The sequence below is a fragment of the Mytilus californianus genome, unplaced genomic scaffold (genome assembly GCF_021869535.1).
Source record: "Mytilus californianus isolate M0D057914Y unplaced genomic scaffold, xbMytCali1.0.p SCAF_11, whole genome shotgun sequence".
Taxonomy (NCBI): domain Eukaryota; kingdom Metazoa; phylum Mollusca; class Bivalvia; order Mytilida; family Mytilidae; genus Mytilus; species Mytilus californianus.
In genome coordinates this window covers 71,877,081-71,897,421 of record NW_026262593.1, presented here as the reverse complement: position 1 = coordinate 71,897,421, position 20,341 = coordinate 71,877,081, and the positions used below count along the sequence as shown (strand labels likewise).

Genomic DNA, 20,341 nt, shown 5'->3' with positions numbered 1-20,341 from the left:
TATGGCAACCTTACTCACTGTTTTTAAGGATTCTATAACATCTGCCGCTGGTGATTTAAATTTGTATTCTTCAAGTGATCTCCATAAGCTTTCAATTTCAATTTCAACTATCTGGATAAAAGAAGGTATGAAGCATTCGTCATTAAGACATTGATTTCAATACTCTCTTTTAATGTCTAAACTCCGACATTGTATATGAATTAAATAAAAAGAAATAGCCAAATATATGTCGTAATTATGAAATTTTTCAAGATATAGCTACAACCAATACATACATTACTGACGACACATGACAATACTTTAATATCAGACAGGTTGAAACTAGCTGAAGTGAGTTCTCCTCATTCATTGGAATCAGTCAGTGACTGATTGAGAAGACCATGTATAGCTCAAATTCAAAAGGACATTAAAGTTTAGTAATTAACTAATTTATAGGTAGTCTCAACTTACCAGTGAGTTATTTTAGCAGTCTTAGGTCTTAAAGTACTGGTACAGTCGTCTTCTTTGTAATTTAACGAATGTGTCCTAACCCCATTTGTTACCTTTTGATAGCATGTGGATTCGCATTGCGGGGGATGTATGCATGGCAAGAGGTGCTGACCTTGCCTAAGTGTGGCAGAGAAGCATTTGAAATTGACAATTTGTACTGATGAATTTATTTATATTTATATGTTGTTGATTAAATTTATTAGAATAAAATGAATTTTATATTATTTATATAATTAGTTAAAGATTAATGGTATTTAATTTGTCTAGTATAGATTGAGTAATAAGCCGTACTGGCAATACTAATATGACAATTACAGCCTTTACATGAGAACGATACGAGGATATATAAACCTAAAGAAGTATATCGATTTCAGACTTCGTCTTCAGTAGATAAACTTCTTTCAGGTTAGATATATTCGTATCTGTATCGACCTCATACAAAGGCTATAATTGTATCATGCATATTTATTTTGGTCACTTGTTTTTTTTTGGAGGGAAATTTCTGTGCACTCTCTTTTCAATTTTCTTACTGACCAGACAAATTCCGGTTTCATGATAGATTGCTTCTTTGCATTGCTTTGTTGTTTTATTGATGACTGACCCTTGGAAAACCTCATTATTTCTTTAAAATGTCAGTTGTGTATACTTTCCTTACATTATTTTAATAGCCTTAGAGTTTTTAACAGAATGTGCAAGATTAAGTAAGTTTGATTGATTGAAATGAGAAAATAATCTGTGGTGTTAATCTTTATGCAGTAATTAGTATGTTAAGAGCGTGATACATAACCAAATTATCATTTAATCTAAAGCAATAGATTGTAATGGACTGAAATGAAATAAAGAATAAAAGATAAAGTTGTCTTTTGTTTACAATCGTAAAACCTTTATTATGTTTAGCATCTAAAATGCATAATTGAACATAGTTATGAGGTCATGTTTTAAACACTAAACACATTAGTTATAAATCTATATATATTTTAAGGTTAATATTTGATGATGTAACCATGATGTTATTGATCAAGATATACGCATATATTATTTCGGTCTTCAAATTAGCACTTGAGATGAGAGTTGTAATCTGTGTTAATCAATATTTAGTTAGTTATTTGCTTATTTTGCTTATTAGGCTTTACTAAGTTGCTGCATCATGTGCATGTAGAGATTTTAAAACTTTACTGTTTTGCTTAATTTACTAATGTTCATGAATTCATGAAGAACAATTTTTGTAAAATGGGAACATAATACATATTATAATTGAGTTTATGAGATACATAAACTAATACACGTAAAACACAAGTTTCATTTGAATCTCTGAGACAGAAAATATTAGTTGCAAAATAACCTGCTATGTCTTAATGGCATAACTTATTATAGAATAAAGATAGATAAGTGATGACAATAGATTGCACTAAATGATTGAGATATTGGAGAGAGAAACTAAAAATAAGTACCTTTCTTTTATCTTGTTTTTTGTTATAAAAATCCAAAGAACATGTTTTGATATCTTTCTCTTCCACAATTTGTATACCAGCAGCTAAATCTGACCATCCAGGTATTTCTAGAATGATCATGTAGAAAGGTGGTCATTTGGAAAACAAAAATTAAGATTATCAAAATGTAACTAATATTTAAAATTATTGCCATTTTATCTTTTTTAATGATTATGTGACATTTCGTAGTTTGGATATGCATGACATTTATGAATAATGCATCTCAGTTTATTTAAACTTATGTCATGTAAAAGCGGGCGGAAGATACCAAAGTTATGGTGAAACTCACAGGTCGACGACAAACTGACAAGGCCATGAATATAAGGCAACAGACAGCAGTCTACAAAACACAACATAGTGATGATAACCTTTGATCAGATATATGAATGTATATGATATTTTTGTGCTTAATTTTACTTTATAACAACACAATATTGTATGATTGTCAATGAGATACATAGCCATCAGGGATAAAATGACATGAACTAAAGATTTATAGGTAATCGTACGGCATTAAAACGATCAGTATATAGTGAACTATAAAAACGCCCCGAGATGTCAAAATATAAACGAGAAATTCAAACGAGAAAATAAGAGAACCGGTTCATAAAAAGCAATGGCCTGATATGTGTCACCTCAACAATAAAATCTAAAAGGGGTACCTTTTTTCAATAAACATAAAAGCATATCTACATTATGAAGAATTCATGAACAAGAGGCGAAAGAAACCAAAAGAATGGTCCAACATTTAAGTTGGAAAACAAACTGACAATGTCATAGAAAAAACGGAAATTCGATCAAAAGACAAATAACAGTATACAAAACACAATACACAAAACTACATTATTTAAAGACTGAGCGACACGAAGCACTCCAAAAACCGAGGGTGATCTCAAGTGAGTGCTGCGGAGGGTAAATAAAAAAAAAAAAGATGTGGTATGATTGCCAATGAGACAACTCTCCACAAGAGACCAAATGACACAGAAATTAACAACTATAGGTCGCCGTACGGCCTTCAACCATGAGCAAAACCCATACTACACAGTCAGCTATAAAAGGCCCCGAAATGACAATGTAAAACAATTCAAACGAGAAAAACTAACGGCCTAATTTATGTACAAAAAATGAACGAAAAACAAATATGTAACACATAAACAAACGACAACCACTGCATTACAGGCTCCTGACTTTGGACAGGCACATACATACAGAATGTGGCGGGGTTAAACATGTTAGCGGGATCCCAGCCCTCCCCCTAACATTGGACAGTGGTGTAACAGTACAACATAAGAACGAACTATAAAAATCATTTGAAAGAGGCTTAACTCATCAGATGGATAAAAATACAAATACTACAATTACAAGTGGACGTGGCCGGGTACTTGTACATCCAAACAACAAAAAGACACTAAGTACAGATTTGAGAGTACTCGCAGTTACTGACAGCTAGTTCAAAGCCACTAACAACTAATAAAAAATTCATGCATCTAAGACTAAATTCACTAAAAGCAGATTCAGCTCTACATATGACACCAGTCATTTTTTTTTTCTTCTAAACAATAAATCATATCAGGTGACTAGGCATCACAAAATTGCGGATTGGTAATTGACTCTTATCTAATCTATAAATATCACCAACTCAGTACTATCGGTCATGTAAGTTTTCTAACCATGAAACTTGACAGAAGGTATAATTTGACATATGATCAGTTAATCCTGACAAAGGATAGATAAGACTAAAACCGGTGTAAACAAAACAACCATTGCAAGTTTAAAATCCACACACTTGTTTAGGATGAGGTGCGGAAGGGATAACCATAAGTTGAAGTTGTTCACCCTAAAAAATCCAATGTTTTGGCATGAGAAAACCTAGAAAATGATTCTGATTAAAAAAAAAAATAGCAGATGCACAAGTTTAGTACGGCTTACAAAGTATGTAAAGTTTTGTTAATATTCATTCTTTTGTTTAAAAGAAATTGGTCTGGACGAACGGACAAATCAATAGAAGAACATAAGGATATATATCCCAATTTGGTTATATTAAGTGAAGTAAAAAATAATAAAGGCTTCATTAAAATCAAATGCAAATAATGCAATTTTACGCATCCGAACATAATAAATACATTGATAACATCATAAAGGACGGCACTGACAAACATGAAGTATTAAATAAATACTTTGCTCTAATAATAAAAACCATCTACATTAGATAAAATCAGTCAAAAGTTGCTTATAATTTTCAACTCCCTATAAAAAAATAAAAACCTTTGATAATAATACTATTCGTTTTCCGGAGGTAAAGACCCTTCTTCACGGAAATAAGTGATTGTAATTGCAATTTTCATGAAAGAAGATGCACTCCTACAAACTAATCATCGACCTATATCCTTAATTTTCTTTGTAGTAAAAGTAGTGGAGAGGATAGTCTACCAAAATTTTTATTACCATCTACATAGGAACAAACTTGATTATGATTATCAGTCAGGATTGTTACCTAAACATTTGTCTAAAATATCTGGCGTAAAAGTCTCATCCGGGTTAAAACAAGCAAACTTGGTTGGCTTTGTGTGCTCTTCATATCTAAATAAAATTAAAGGAAAATGCATCTATCCCATCGAACTTGAAATAAAGGATACAACATATACATGTTCGATTGAGAACAAAACGTTACGACAAAAAGCTGATTTTAGCTTCCCAGTTGTAAACTATCCATTTCTATGTAGCAACATTCCCGTAGCATATGCATATGGAGTATATATCTCTGATTTATACGATATTCTTGAGCTTGCATTTCTTATCATGATTTCTTTGATAGAGGGTTGCTGCTGACAAAGATGCTATTAAATCAAAAGTTTCAAGTGGTGAAGTTGATATCATTCCTTCGAAAATTGTACGGACGCCTTTACGAGATGGTTGACCGTTATGGAATACCAGCTGTTTCACATATGACGACGGATATGATCAAATTGTCGTTACCACAATCCCTTCCTTTTTTCTTCGAATGTTACTACAGAATAAAACGTATCACTAGATTACATGAACACCATGACATGGCATTGTCAGTTTGATTTCGACTTATGAGTTTGAATATCCCTTTGGTATCTTTCGCCTCTCTTTTGAGATTATTAAGTACAAATCTAGGGATATTGTTTAGTTATTTGACATCCAATCGTACCAAAATATATTAGCGGAGGTGTATTCCTATTACAAAGATTACAATATTACTATCTCAAATATCTGTTTGATTAGGTCCGCTATGAGTTGTTAGGTAAACCTATTTTGTGACAGTAATATTTTTGTTTTACGTAGACCAAGCTTAAAATACAAAACAGTTATATTGTTTTTCCTACGTGTCGAAAAACTTTACGGGTTATGGAGAGATGTAGATTCAATGTGGTTCAGAGATCTTAAATCGTTGATGACAATTTTGAAACCGTAACTTTCAAATTATTTTGATAAACAAAGCTTGTACATGTTGTATATTGCATATAGTAAAAATGTGTTGATCTTTATTTCAGCAACGACAGATATATTTTTTATTTCTTATAGCTATAATCAAATCTCTTGTAACATTTATTTCAACATATTGAATCGGATTTTAGTCAGATCCTACGATTTAGTTCTAAGATGAAGTCAACTCTTAAAACAGGTTGGTGTGAGCAAAGCGCTTTTTAATTGGACCTTTCTATTACGCGCTTTTTGGGGGGTTTTCCGGTTGTAAAAGTATATAACTACACCTCTCAGAATGAAAGAAGATCACATTTTTAAAATAATAGAAACAGCATTTACCTATTTTGTCTGGTATTTTCAAGTTAAATCCCACTTCATCATGACTTTGTGGTAATTTCGGCTTCTGATAACATACTAGACATAATTTTGTTTATTTCTGAACGTAGTTCGTGAACATTGCGTAGTATCGTATTAGCTATTTCTGAAATCATGTCGAGGTCATCAGTTAAAATAGTTTTAATTCTTATATTCATGTCGGGGGTTCCTTTTAATCTCATTTCATCTACTGCTTCAAAAATTTTATGTTTATCCCATGATTCTGGTAGGTCAAGTTGTAACAATACTGGTATGTGGATTCTCTGTACGTCTGAAATAATTTTCATAATGATCACAATTAAGAGTTTGTTTTTAAATTGTTTTGATTGCTGAAAAGATAACTTCATTAGAGATTTTTCATCTAAGGGCACCCTCTTAATCAATCAAAGAAATATTAAAATATTAAAATAACCATATGATGAAAACATAATCTTTCGATCAGTCTAAATGAGGTCTGGAGCTGGGCAGAAGTCATTTGTTAATTTATGTTGATCATTGTCATTTTCCTTAGGTTCTTCTGTTACTTATTCTAATATTGCGCTCGGACATATTTCTAACTGAGTTTTAATGTGCGTATTGCTGTGTTTGTTTGTTCCACATTTGCTAGAGGTATAGGGGAAGGGTTGAGATCTACCAAAATATATTTAATCCCTACCACATTTTTGCGCCTGTCCCAATTTAGGAACCTCTAGTCTTGTGTTGTTTTTTTTTATTATTATTTTGGTTCATTTGTATGTTTCGGAGTTAAGAGTGGCGTCTATTTTGCTGAACTAGTATATATCATTGTTAAGGGGCCAGCTATAGCCTGCCTCTGGGTGCGGGATTATCTCGCTGCGCTGAAGACCCATTTGTGACCTTGGTATATTTTGTGTTCTTTGGTCGGGTTGATGTCTCTTTGATACATTCCCCGTTTCTGTTATCTATTCTAATCCTTGGTGATAATGTATACCATTTCCTTCTAAGTCTGTGGGTTTTAATATTTCCCTGTTCTCTTCATTTCCAAAAATGTTGATCATTATATTAATCTTGTCAACCATGGTTCCAAAGGTTTCTGTTCAAGTAAAATGAAATATTATATTATAAGCAGTAATTATCACTTCTTGAAGCTTTAGATTCAAATTACAAATATTTCTTTCTACTTATACGTATTTTTGTTTTGTTTACAAATGCAAATAATATCCCAGATTTTGCTTAACAAAATTGTCCCTTGTAATTTTCACATAAAAGTTAACTGTATAAAAATGAGGACACGTTCAGCAGTATTCAAAGGGAAAACTGTTAAAGTAGTATACAAATTCTTAAGGGAAGTATAAAATAAGCAGAACATATACACATGAGAAAGAAATATACAGAGTGCAATTAAATAATAATAATAAGCATAGGCCTATCATAAAAATAATTGATTGTTTGAAAAAGGGTGACGAAAGATACCAGAGCCTGGCAGAGGGACAGTCAAACTCATAGATCGAAAACAAACTGACAATGCTATGGCCAAAAACAAAAAGACACACTGACAAATAATAGTACAGATGACACAACATAGAAAACTAAAGACTAAGCAATACGAACCCCACCAGAAAGATATACTAACTTTTAGTGAGGTAATGTCAGGGCTTTTTTCGACTTAAGGAATAAAACCACTAATTCATAGCTCCATTGCCTTCTTTCTTAAACTCTGGATTTTCAAGTATTCATAGCTAATGCGACAGTCATTTAATGTCAAAACTATACCTTACCCTGACTTGTGCTGAAAAATTCAACATAGGTTAAATTGCATATTTGAGCGCTCTGGTTCGCTGAGGCTTAGAAGTATTAAAACAGATACTTCTGATCTGAACAACAGGGCAAATATCACATCTTATCTTGATTTTATATTTCTTTTTATAATAAAAAAGAAAGTTTCAACAAGGGTTCTCATGTAATCCCAAGTCCTTACGCTTTCATTTCATACCAAAATTACCCAAATATGTTACTTATTGACAACATTGCAGCAATGTTATTTTGTTTCAATGTTTACTACTTCTTTTGTGTTCTTTCAGACCGGGCCTAAGTTAGTGGTTCTATACCTATAACAGCACCAAACTTGCTATATTGACTTCTACTTTACTTTATTTCCTTCTATGACCCTATGATCTATTTCTAGCAAAGAAAACCCCATGAAGCTTTAGTCCAAACACTATTCAATTGAATTCAAGCTCAATTTGACTGGTAGTAACATATGCGATATACAAAGAAAATTGCAAATGGATGATAATAGTAACCAATATGAGTCTCTTTCCATTATTACCAGTTCTCATGTGTTAATATTTACTCAAATAACAATGTTTTCACCTATATTTCTTATTCTTATCAGATATTGTTCATTGAGCATAAATGTAGTAGCCAAACATAACATATATAATTGAGAATCATGTCGCCCCTTTTTTTCCAATTCTTTGCTTTTTGGAAGTGGGGTGTTTTTTTATATATAAAAAACTATACTAATATGCAATAACATGGATAAACAAGAACAATTTATCTATCTGAACTAGAAAGCTTCATAAAATGGTTGAAAATTTTATTTGATGTGACAGTTGGAATTCTTATATAAGTATATGCTTATTTCCTAAGTAATCAAATGATACAATAAGAGTCCCAATAAACATAAAAAATCATAAGATAATTTGACCAAAAGCTTTCTTATTACTATATATCAGTCTAGAGTAATGCAAAAATGTAAACTTTAGTTTAAGTTAAACTTTAGTTTAGGTTAAGTCTTAACTGTATGCACGCTAAATGACCAAAATGGCTGAAATAGCGTATTGTAGCAGTTTTAGGATTTTCATAAATGTTAATTCAACATTATTTCTTACAAAAACTGTGATAAATTTTGATTCTCCTGGGTATAATTTCATAAATTTATATTTCACGTGCATTTCAGTAATAGGAACAAAACCACTTACTCATAGCCCCATTGCGTTCTATGTTAAATTCTGCAATTTCAAGTCTTAATGCCGGCGTCACACATTGGCGTATAGACCGACATGCACCAGACGTACAGAGAAAATTGACTTAGTCCGTATACGTTAGGTGCACGCAAGAGGAACGCTAACCAATCGTTAGACACGCGTTGCATAAGTTTGAAGTACGTCGAAATGCATAGGTATACGCTTGGTGAACGCTTTAACTCCAGGACATTTTATGCAGCATAAAATTTTTTATCTAGCTCTAGCGTTTGTCAAGCGTATACCTGTTCGCTACACGCTCGTACTACATACGTTACAAGCGCGTTGAAAAATGCTACAGATAAGTTTGAGATCGTTCGACGTTTACTTGGACGTATGCGGAGAGTGTTTGTAACATACGCCTGGAGTAGTTTCAGCGCTCCATGAACGTATAATACGCACCTGTGGCGTATCAAAAACGTATTCTGACATTCAACGAAACTTGCTCTGACATTTATGGTGGCATATGTCCGTCAATTTGCATATCCAAGTGCATGTATAAAATGGTATATAAAGGTTGAGCAGTGTTCAGTTTGGCACTTGCTATAATGGATTGCCTGGAGAGATTCAGGAGGGTATATCTTCTAGCCATGACTCTACAACATGTAGACCAAATTCACCTTAACATGCACCAATACCTATAAGGTATTAGAAGGCGTCGAAGACGTCTGCGAAGACATCTATGGCAGCAACCGTGGGTATCACAGAGAAAGCAGTTCGGATTGTATGACCAACTATTAGTTGATAAAATTGAGAATGGAAATGGGGAATATGTCAAAGAGACAACAACCCGACCAAAGAGCAGACAACAGCTGAAGTCCACCAATGGGTCTTCAATTCAGCGAAAAAATCCTGCACCCGGAGGTGGTCCTCAGCTGGCCCCTAAATAAAATTGTCTGCTAGTTCAGTGATAATTGACGTCACACTTATCTCCAAAACATATAAATGAACTAAAATTTAAAAAAAACATACAAGACTAACAAAGGCCAGAGGCTCCTGACTTGGAACAGGCGCAAAAATGCGGCGGGCTAAACATGTTTTGTGAGATCTCAACCCCCCCCCCCCCCCCCCCTATACCTCTAGTCAATGTAGAAAAAGAAACACATAGCAATACGCACAGTAAAACTCAGTTTAAAAGAAGTCCATGCCGATGTCAAAATAGGTAACAAAAGAAACTAAGCAAAATGACAATGAATGAACAAAGGACTATTACCTGTTACTGACATGCCAGCTCCAAAGCTCAATTAAACTGATTGAAAGATTAGGTCTTCATCATATGAAAATCAAGTACAATCCCTCCCTTTCGGGGTGTAGTATCATACCATCATAAAATATATGAGAAGAACACAACCCATATCATGCCAACAACTGGTTGTAGAATAAATGTGTTTATTTCCGATGCAAAGCCCTATGAGTGAATCAATATTAATACCAAAATATGCAATCCTTAATGATTTGACAACAGTATCGTCACTATATCCTTTCCAAAATAAGTCTGTTTAAAGGTTTTGTTAGCTTTTGAGATGAATGCCGACATTTTTGTGCTTTGTGTAAAGAATATTACCATAAAATATTGGATGTGAAATACCTGAACGTATATGATGTATGCATGTTGATTTATATTTACGAATGAAGTCCTTATACCGATGATAAAATTTATCAAATTTTTTGACTAGTTTGTGATATCAAAAACCCTGGTGTAATAATTTTTTCAGTAATGCAGAGATTTCTTTCGTTGAAATCAAATACGTTTTAACATACAAGAACCAATCGAACAAGTTCAAATATAAAAACTCCATAAGATGGCGACAAGGGATCCGGAACGTCACCATCTAAAAATGGATAATTAACAATAGGAAATGAAAAATCATCTCTTTTATCATTAATTTTGGTATTAAGTTTCCCGTCAAAGATAAAGATATCAAGATCCAGGAAAGGGCAGTGTTCATTGTTAGTATTAGCTTTATTTAAAGTCAGTTCGGCAGGATAAATCTCTTTAGTGTACATACTGAAGTCGTCATTTGAACAATTTATTACCAGGTTTTTGATTGTACCAAGTGTACTTGTAAGTAGAATAGATAGTTTAGTAGTGGAACAATGGCTTGAAGACGAAATAAATCTATATTTGTAAGAAGGTTTATGCAGATTCGGAAGCCAATACATAGTTGGAACTTTCATTGTATTTTGTTGTGCTTGTAAAGAGGTAGCTAAAAGTTTATGTTTGATACAGATGTCATTTTCCTTGAACTTAGACAAGAAGATCAAAGCAGTTTCAAGAATTTTATGTGAATGCCCGTAGAAATGTACGATGAAGTTCTTCAGAGGATCCAGCATAGGATTTCCAAACAATATACATGGATCCGGTAGGTTTTTTTGTTATGGCTTAAAAAACTGTCCGTTTTCTGTCATTACGAATACAGTAAAATAATCAGTACGCAATAGTACTGTCCGACTGTCTGATAATCGAGTAACGTCCATAAATTATCAATAAGCAATTGCAAGCTGTAATACGTAACAAAGTACACAATATTAAATCTAGAAAAGTAAATAAAATAAAATGGTATTACACAATGAATGTAAACAATTATAATGTTAATTTTAAATGTTCCGTTTTGTATATTCAAAGAGAACCGCTAGATCCTTGGTTAAAACTAGCCGCAACTCTTCGCCATCTTGCTGCTGAATCGACCTATGCCGATATGAAATTTTCCTGGAGAGTTCCTAGTAACACCTTGTCTGTAGTCAGTATGCAGTGCAATTATTGATGAATATACAGATGATGGTGTGACTCCTCCAAATGATCCAGAGTAATGAAAAGCAATTGCTGATCAATTTATGCGCAAATGGCATTTCCCACATTGCTGTGGAGCGTTGGATGGAAAGCATATTACCATAAAGAAACAGGCTCGTTCAGGTTCATTATACCACAACTATAAGGGATTCTTCTACATAGTCATGCTAGCTTTGGTTGATGGTGATAACAAGTTTATATGGGCAGATGTTGGAGGTAAGATATTTATATAATTTTATATAAAAGTCCTTTAAAACGTTAGAAAAAAACTTATAAATTGTATTGCTTGTAATACTGTTTCAGAACCTAATGTAACAACTTCGTAAAATGCAAAGCGTCCAATCTATAAAACAAAGGGAAATCAAAGAGCAGCACAAACGAAGCAACATATCCTCGTGTATATATATATATATATACATCTATCACCTTTTATTTTTTGGTCTTTTGGAAAAGTTGTTTGTGCTGTATTTAGACCCCTCTACCAAGAAATTTGTTTTACATGCACACGTATAAAAATTGCGGTTTTTATCCAACGCAATCATAGGTTTGAACGTTGTTTCCAATTTAGACTTTTATATATATATTTTTTTTTGCTTGTATCATATTTTCCTTCGGGTTTATATGATCCGTTCATCCTATTTCGATTCTTTAAAATTCAATAGTCTATCCTAAATTGAGGTAAATTATATGGCCTTCCAAATACCGTTTCGATCCCTGACATCACTGAAGACACATTAATGGTCGAAATCCTGATATGGTGTACAAATTTTTGCACCTCATGTTTGCGGTATATATTCCAGTCTTTTCCGAAAACTTATTGTTTTCTGTTTGGTAATAAACTAATAATAAGATCCATTTTGTTACAGTGGTGATCCGTTTGTGGTATACAATCTTTTCCACAAGTTTATTGTTTTCTGTTTGGTATTAAATTAATATTAAGATCCCTTTTGTTAGATCTGGTGATCAATTTATTTGGCAATCGCTACTGGCAGTCAGCAGGGTTTAAGAACATCATTTGTTCGACCTGTTAGTCAAATGCGTTTTGTTAAAATAGACTTTTTCACTTATTTTTTGGTCTTTTGGAAATTGTTGTTTGTGCTGTATTTAGATCCCTCTACCAAGAAATTTGTTTTACATGCACACGTATAAGAATTGCGGTTTTTATCCAACGCAATCATAGGTTTGAACGTTGGTTTCAATTTAGACTTTTATATATATATATATTTTATATATATATTTTTAAATCCGTTCATCCTATTTTGACTCCTCAAAATTCAAGAGTCTATTCTGAATTGAGGTAAATTGTATGGCTTTCCGAACACCGTTTCGATTCCTAACATCACTGAAGAGACATTAATTTTCGAAATCCTGATATGGTGTACAAAAACCTTTGCACCTTTTGTTTGCGGTATACCATCTTTTCCGCAAGTTTATTGTTTTCTGTTTTGTATTAAATTTATAATAAAGATCCATTTATTACATCGGTGATCCGTTTATTTGGCAATCGCCAAAGGCAGTCAGCAGGGTTTAAGAACATTTGTTGTTCGACCTGTTAGTCAAATGCGTTTTGTGAAAATAGACTTTGTCACTTTTTTGGTCTTTTGGAAAATGTTGTTTGTGCTGTATTTAGACCTCTCTAACAAGAAATTTGTTTTGCATGCACACGTATAAAAATTGCGGTTTTTATCCAACGCAATCATAGGTGTGAACGTTGTTTTCAATTTAGACTTGTATATATATATATATATATATATATATATATATATTGAACGAATCCGACGAAACCTAAAAAGTCGAAACATGTGTCATCCATGGCAAAATTAGTTAACCTCGGTATCTCACATATTGTTGTCAATATAATGGAATTCTATGCGACTGTCATACAAGTGAAAGGTTTAGCTAGCTATAAAACCAGGGTTAATCCACCATTTTCTACATAAGGAAATGCCTTTACCAAGTCAGGAATATGACAGTTGTTTTTCATTCGTTTGATGTGTTTGAGCTTTTGATTTTGACTTTGATAAAGGACTTTCAGTTTTGAATTTTCCTTGGAGTTCTGTAGTTTTGCTCTTTCACTTTTTTATGACATTTATTTTAGCATACATGTAAGTCACTCAAGAATTAACATATATGCATTTGTAAAAAGTTATCATGAGATTTTATATTTCTTCATATATGAAACATTTTGCGATGATTTCATATTATCCATACATTTGAGGAAACGGTGCCTATTCTGATGCTCAGATGTATAATGAGTCCGAATTAAGAGAAGCAGCTGAAGATGGAAGCATATGCTTCCCCGATGCCGAGCCTCTTCCAAATGATACCGAAGACGTTCCCGCATTTGCCTTAAGAACGACGATGATGAAACCCTACTCTCATAGGACAATGGACAGAGAAGAACGTATATTCAGTTATAAACTATAACGAGCAAAGCGTGTTGGTGAGAACGCCTTTGGTATTTTTGCCAACATATTCAGAATTCTCCTCTCAACAATGGGTCATTCCCCATCAACAGTTCGTCCGATAGTGAAGACATGCATTATTCTACACAATCTGATGAGAATTCGCTATCCTGGGCTTCAGGACCAACACCTAGACTGTGAACAACCCATCAACAGGAATTTAATTCCAGGAGCTTGGAGGCAGAGACCGAATCTGCAGGATACCCAGAATGTTACAGCAGCTAATATTGACAGTAAGAGAGGGAGAATGCAGAGGAACCTTATCAAGCACTGGATAAACTCGCCTCCTGTATCAGATGCATGGCAGGACAGAATGATATGAGACATGAATAATAATTAAAAAATTGATCACATCTGTAAAATGGTTTAATACGTTATGTTTACACTCACTTGACTTGGTTATAATTGAAAACATTCTTTCATGCTTCTTAATTCACCCATGTACACAGGAACAGTATGACTTCATGCACATCAATATTGCGATACATGGTAAACGAGGAAAGTCTGCAGTGCAAAGTCTACACAAGAGTGGACACGCTAAAATGTCTCGCCTGCTTACTGGCATTTCGGAATATAAAATTCTTAATTGATCACTGAAGCATGAAAATAAGGTCATGGTTTAGTGACATATGTCAGACTGACATGGGCACCTACTGAGGAGTCTATAGACCTATTACCATAACTCAAGGTATTCTATGTGCTGAGAAACTGAACTTATCACGAAAAATGGTCGCAGAATAAACAAAGTCATTCAACCATGAAAATGAGGTCAAGGACATCTGACATGTGACGGACAGAAAGCTTGCCACATAAGACATATATAGATAAAACATGGATGGTCTAGGTCTTCTTCCTTCTGAGTTATAAAGCTTTCACCAACTTGTTAACGCAGCCGCCGCCTTCGCCGCAGGAATAGCTATACATATGTCTCGCCTCCAGCGTCTTTCGAAGCAGGCGAGACAAAAATCAAACTGGAATAACAGGACGACTTGAACATGAAAGACTTGGTTGACTGACTTGTTGAATCTGGTCCCCAGTATTCTTTTTTTTTGCACTCTCTTTCTTGTTCCTGACGTTTTCATCATCCAACGGCCCAAGCCACGACCAAGAACTGATTTACCTCTGCCTCTTTCTTTTGGGTGGCATTTCGAAATGAATTATTATACAAAATTTGGGAACACAAGACCATGTGTATCCAGAAGTAGTACAAACACCCCATAATCACACATCCCAGACACGCCGAAAGCACGGATAATTGTCCAAAGTACGACCGGAACGCGTCAAAAATACGTTCAAGGGACGTTTTTCCTTCGTAGCGTGCATTTCATCTACGTAAGACAAACGCCAGACATACGCAAACATACGTTCCCGATAAACGCTAGCTGTAAACCAACTTATTTTCGCGGATACTTTATTTCGCGTTTAGCCCTTTCTAGCCCAATTCGCGGCGATTCAATTTCGTGATTTTCACATGTACTTGATGTAATTAGACAAGGAAAGATCCCAGTTTTAAATTTTCGCGACGATTTATATTCGCGTTATTTTTCTTCTCGCGAAAGTCGCGAAAAATAAATCGCTCGCGAAAATTAGTTGGTTTACAGTATGTACGCTTCTCGTACGCCCTAAACACGCTTAAAGCTCGCTGTGCACACGATACAGTTATGATTGACAAGTTGAATGCGTCCAAAATTACTAGCGTATTGGCAGCGTACATGGTTTTGACCACGCCCGGCGTACGTCGGTGCTTTACGTTGATGTGTGATTCCGGTATAAGTTCAAATATAGTGACATTGCATGTCAAAACTAGACATTACCCTGATGTGTGCTGAAATATTCAACATACCTTTAGTTGTATATTAGAGCGCAAAAACAGGTACTTCTGATCTAAACAACAGGGCAAATATCCCCTCCTAGCTTTACTTAATTTTTTTACTTATTTGTTAGAAACTTTTAACAATGTTTAACAGTGGTCCCAAGCCCTTAAGCTTCATTTCATACCAAAAATTGCCCAAATATTTTATTTATTGACAAATTTACAGCTATGCGTAGGAACTATTTTGCTTAAATATGTTCTTCTTTCTTGTATGTTCTATCAGGCCAGGTCCGAATTAGTGGTTCTGCGTTTGAATATCCTTTTGGTATCTTATGCTCTCTTTCGTGTGTTTCTCTGGACGTTTTTAATCGAAGTTTAAGTGCATTCTGTACATTTTTAATGCACAGAATTTTACGAGCAGAACCAAATACAATGAAAGTCCCAACTATGTACTGGCTTCCGAAGCTACACAAATCACCTTACAAATATAGATTTATTTCGTCTTCAAGTCATTGTTCCACTACTAAATTGTCTATTCTACTTACTAGTACACTTGGTACAATCAAAAACCTGATAATAAATTGTTCAAATAAAGCCTTTGAAAATAGTGTAATTAATTACTTTTGGAGTGTCAAAAACTAGTTTGAAGTACTTGATAAATTGCATGCATATATTGGTGATTTTGAATCTGTCCAAAGTTTTGATTTTTCTACCCTATATACCACTTTGCCTCATATTCTTATTAAGAAAAAAATTCACACACCTAATTAAATGGGCATTTAAAAAGTCGGAATGCGAATACACATATGTTCAAACTCTTTTAGGTCATTTTTTAGTAGCAACACACAAAAGAACTATGTCAATTGGACATGCTTTGATACTATATCTGCTCTTGAATTTTTACTTGATAACATTTTTGTTCGCTTTGAAGATTCCGTATATCATCAAGCTATCGGAATTCCAATGGGGACTAACTGTGCACCACTTATTGCGGACCTGTTTTTGTATTGTTATGAGTTACAATTTATGACTAAAATCAGCAAAGACCCATTGAAACAACATCTGATACAAAGATGTAACAATACTTTTAGATATTTGGATGATATATTGGCTCTCAATAATGACAACTTCAGTATGTATACTAAAGAAATTTATCCTGTTGAACTTACTTTAAATAAAGCTAATACTAACAATGACCACTGTCCTTTCCTCGATCTTGATATCTATATCATTAACGGGAAGCTTAATACCAAAATTTATGATAAAAGAGATAATTTTTCATTTCCTATCGTTAATTATCCATTTTTAGATGGTGACGTTCCCTTGTCACCATCTTATGGTGTTTATATATCTCAACTTGTACGATTTGCTCGTGTATGTAACAACGTATTAGATTTTAGCGAGAGAAATTTATGTATTACTGAAAAATTATTACACCAGGGTTTTCGATATCATAAACTAGTCAAAACATTTACTAAATTTTATCATCGGTATAAGGACATCATTCGTAAATATAACTCAACATGCAGACATCTTATACGTTCGAGTATTTCACATCAAATCTTTTATGGTAATATTCTTTACAAAGCACAAAAAATGTCAGTTTTCCCCTCAAAAGTTAACAAAACCTTTAAACAGACTTATTAAGAAGGGATAGAGTTACGATACTGTTGTCAGGTCATTAAAGATTGCATATTTTGGCTTTAATATTGATTCACTTATAAGGTCTTTGCATCGGAATTAAACACATCTATTCTCAAACCAGTTGTTGGCATGACACGGGTTATGTTCTTCTCATATATTTTATGACGGTATAATACTAAACCCCTAACAGGAGGGATTGTGCCTGATATTCATATGATGAAGACATAATCTTTCAATCAGTTTAATTGAGGTCTGGAGCTGGCATGTCAGTAACTGCTAGTAGTCTGTTGTTATTTATGTATTATTGTCACTTTGTTTATTTTCTTTTGTTTCCTATGACATCGGACTAGGACTTCTCTTATACTGAGTTTTACTGTGCGTACTGTTGTGCGTTTGTTTTTTCTACATTGGCTAGAGGTATAGGGGTAGGGTTGAGATCTAAAAAAAACATGTTTAACCCCGCCGCAGTTTTTGCGCCTGTCCCAAGTCAGGAGCCTCTGGCCTTTGTTAGTCTTGTATCATTTTTAATTTTAGTTTCCTGTGTATAATTTAGAGTTTAGTATGACGTCCATTATCACTGAACTAGTATACATATTTGTTTAGGGGCCAGCTGAAGGACGCCTCCAGGTGCGCGAGTTTCTCGCTGCATTGAAGACCCATTGGTGGCCTTCGGCTGTTGTCTTCTCTATGGTCGAGTTGTTGTCTCTTTGACACATTCCCCATTTCCATTCTCAATTTTACATTAATTAAAAGGACGTTTTTGGATGATTCACTAAAAAGCCAAGACAAATGAATATCATATTTTGTTCAAATTTAACATTCGTAAATTGCAATTATATAAAAATATGTTTAAACTATTTACCAAAATAGGTACAGATATTCACCAGAGACCCAAGTACGTGGATGTTAGTAACTATATATCGCCGTATGATCTTCAAAAATTCGCAAAACCATCACATACCATGAAATGAGGAAAAAAAATACTGTGTGTGACATGAATGCGTGTAAAAAAATCTAATTATTTGTTCATTGTTGAAGGACGTACGGTGACCAATAGTTGTCAAATTCTATGTCATTTTGGTCTCTTGTGAAGATTTGTCTCATTTGCAATCATACCACATCTTTTTTTTTATATAAACTAAAAAAAAACAAACTACTTAATCTTGATACAACAAATATGCCAAGAGTAACCAACGACAAACACTGAATTATATGAACCTGGCTTTGGACAGACATATACTTGTACGGCATATGGCGGTGTTTTGAAAAGCTCAAACCTTTTATATCTGAAGTCCCGTTATCATATCGCATTTCGAAGTAAAAACTCATTTGTTATTGACTATTACTCTGCATATTTACGTATTTTGTTCATGGTTGTCTGGCAGTCTGTTTTCATGGATTTATTGAAAATTTCTGGCACATGAAAGTGAAGTTCGGCTGATTTTTGTTCAATTTCTAGAATCTGCACTCTCTTCATAAAGTATCATATACATATAAAGATAAAACAAGTAATATGAAAAGATAAAACAAGTTTATATCGATCATCATCATCATTGTTATTATTATTATTATTATTATTATTATTATTATTATTATTATTATTATTATTATTATTATTATCATTATTATTATCATGTTTTCTAAAGTTTCAATGGAAATTACACTGAAAAAAAATTAATCATGAGCCGACATAGTTTTTAAGAATACAATTTTCATGGTTAAGCGTTTGCGTTATAGTTTTTGAGTAACAATTAGGGACCATCCTGTGAAAAACAAATTACTATTTTTTTAATATATGACCATACCTCAATATCTTACCTCAAATTCAGCACATTTATGTTTCCAGTAGTCACGACATAGTATCTCATACTTCAACATGTAATCAGGAATAAAAGAAAGCGTTTTTGTTTGCAGAATATTGTTCTTAATTTGCTCGGCATAATGAGTGTCTATTAGTTGCGCTATTCCCAATATGGATCCTTCTAATTTTGTCCATTTCCGGCTAAATCTTTCGTCTGTTAATTTTTGTATATCTGATAAATGGAAAATTTCGTTTCGCACGTCTTTGATTTGTTCTATCCAATTATTTACCCCTAACTCGTGCTTTCCACATTGCTGAATTATATGGTTGGCGAGTGTGATATCAACTATTTTCACATTAATTTTTTCTATTGCAGAATAATTACAGATGCATGTTTGGGACATTTTCCCGCCAGTATATTTAATGTGACTTTTAATCTGCTGTGTTTCATCTGAATTATATAATAGGAGTAATTGTTTTCTTGATATCAATCTTTGTCCATTTATCTTTTCCGACAAACATTCACAGCAATCTTTTGTTTCATACAAGTGAACCAACTTGTGCTTTTCCTTTTTTACATTCAGAAATGATTCAAAACTTAAGGAATCAAGTATTCTTTCGCTTATATATTTCCAGATTACATTATATGCAATATTAACCGTTAATGCAACCAACTTGAAATAGTTCGTTTTATCTTTTGATGTCATATCTAAAAAAAAAAAATCATACTGTTTTCTTTTTATGTGCAATATTTTATGATGTATTAAAACTATAAGTGTCAGAGCTTTCTGTAATGAAATGAAGTAAAACAATTTTCTACGATATATCAATAATAATACCTTGTTGTGATAAAATAGGTTGAAAACTATTATGCCCACGCATAAAAGCTTTTAATTCACCAAACTTCTCTAACATAAATATGATATTTACAATTATATTAATAACTTGAAATTCCTATTTGTATATTTATTTTTCATCTGCATTTCCTTAAAAAATGTCACCTGACCTTTATTTTATCAATGAATATTTACGTTCAAAA

At 33.4% G+C, this 20,341-nt stretch overlaps 1 long non-coding RNA gene across 1 annotated transcript; it reads right to left on the bottom strand.

The window, feature by feature from the left end:
• Positions 1 to 18: 18 nt before the first annotated feature.
• Positions 19 to 19,995, bottom strand: LOC127720661 (uncharacterized). Its single transcript, XR_007990915.1, has 6 exons — positions 19,320 to 19,995; positions 18,861 to 18,972; positions 6,754 to 6,855; positions 5,769 to 6,075; positions 1,941 to 2,047; positions 19 to 111 (listed from the first exon to the last, which is right to left on the bottom strand). It is a non-coding gene; the product is annotated as an uncharacterized LOC127720661 (long non-coding RNA).
• Positions 19,996 to 20,341: the final 346 nt, after the last annotated feature.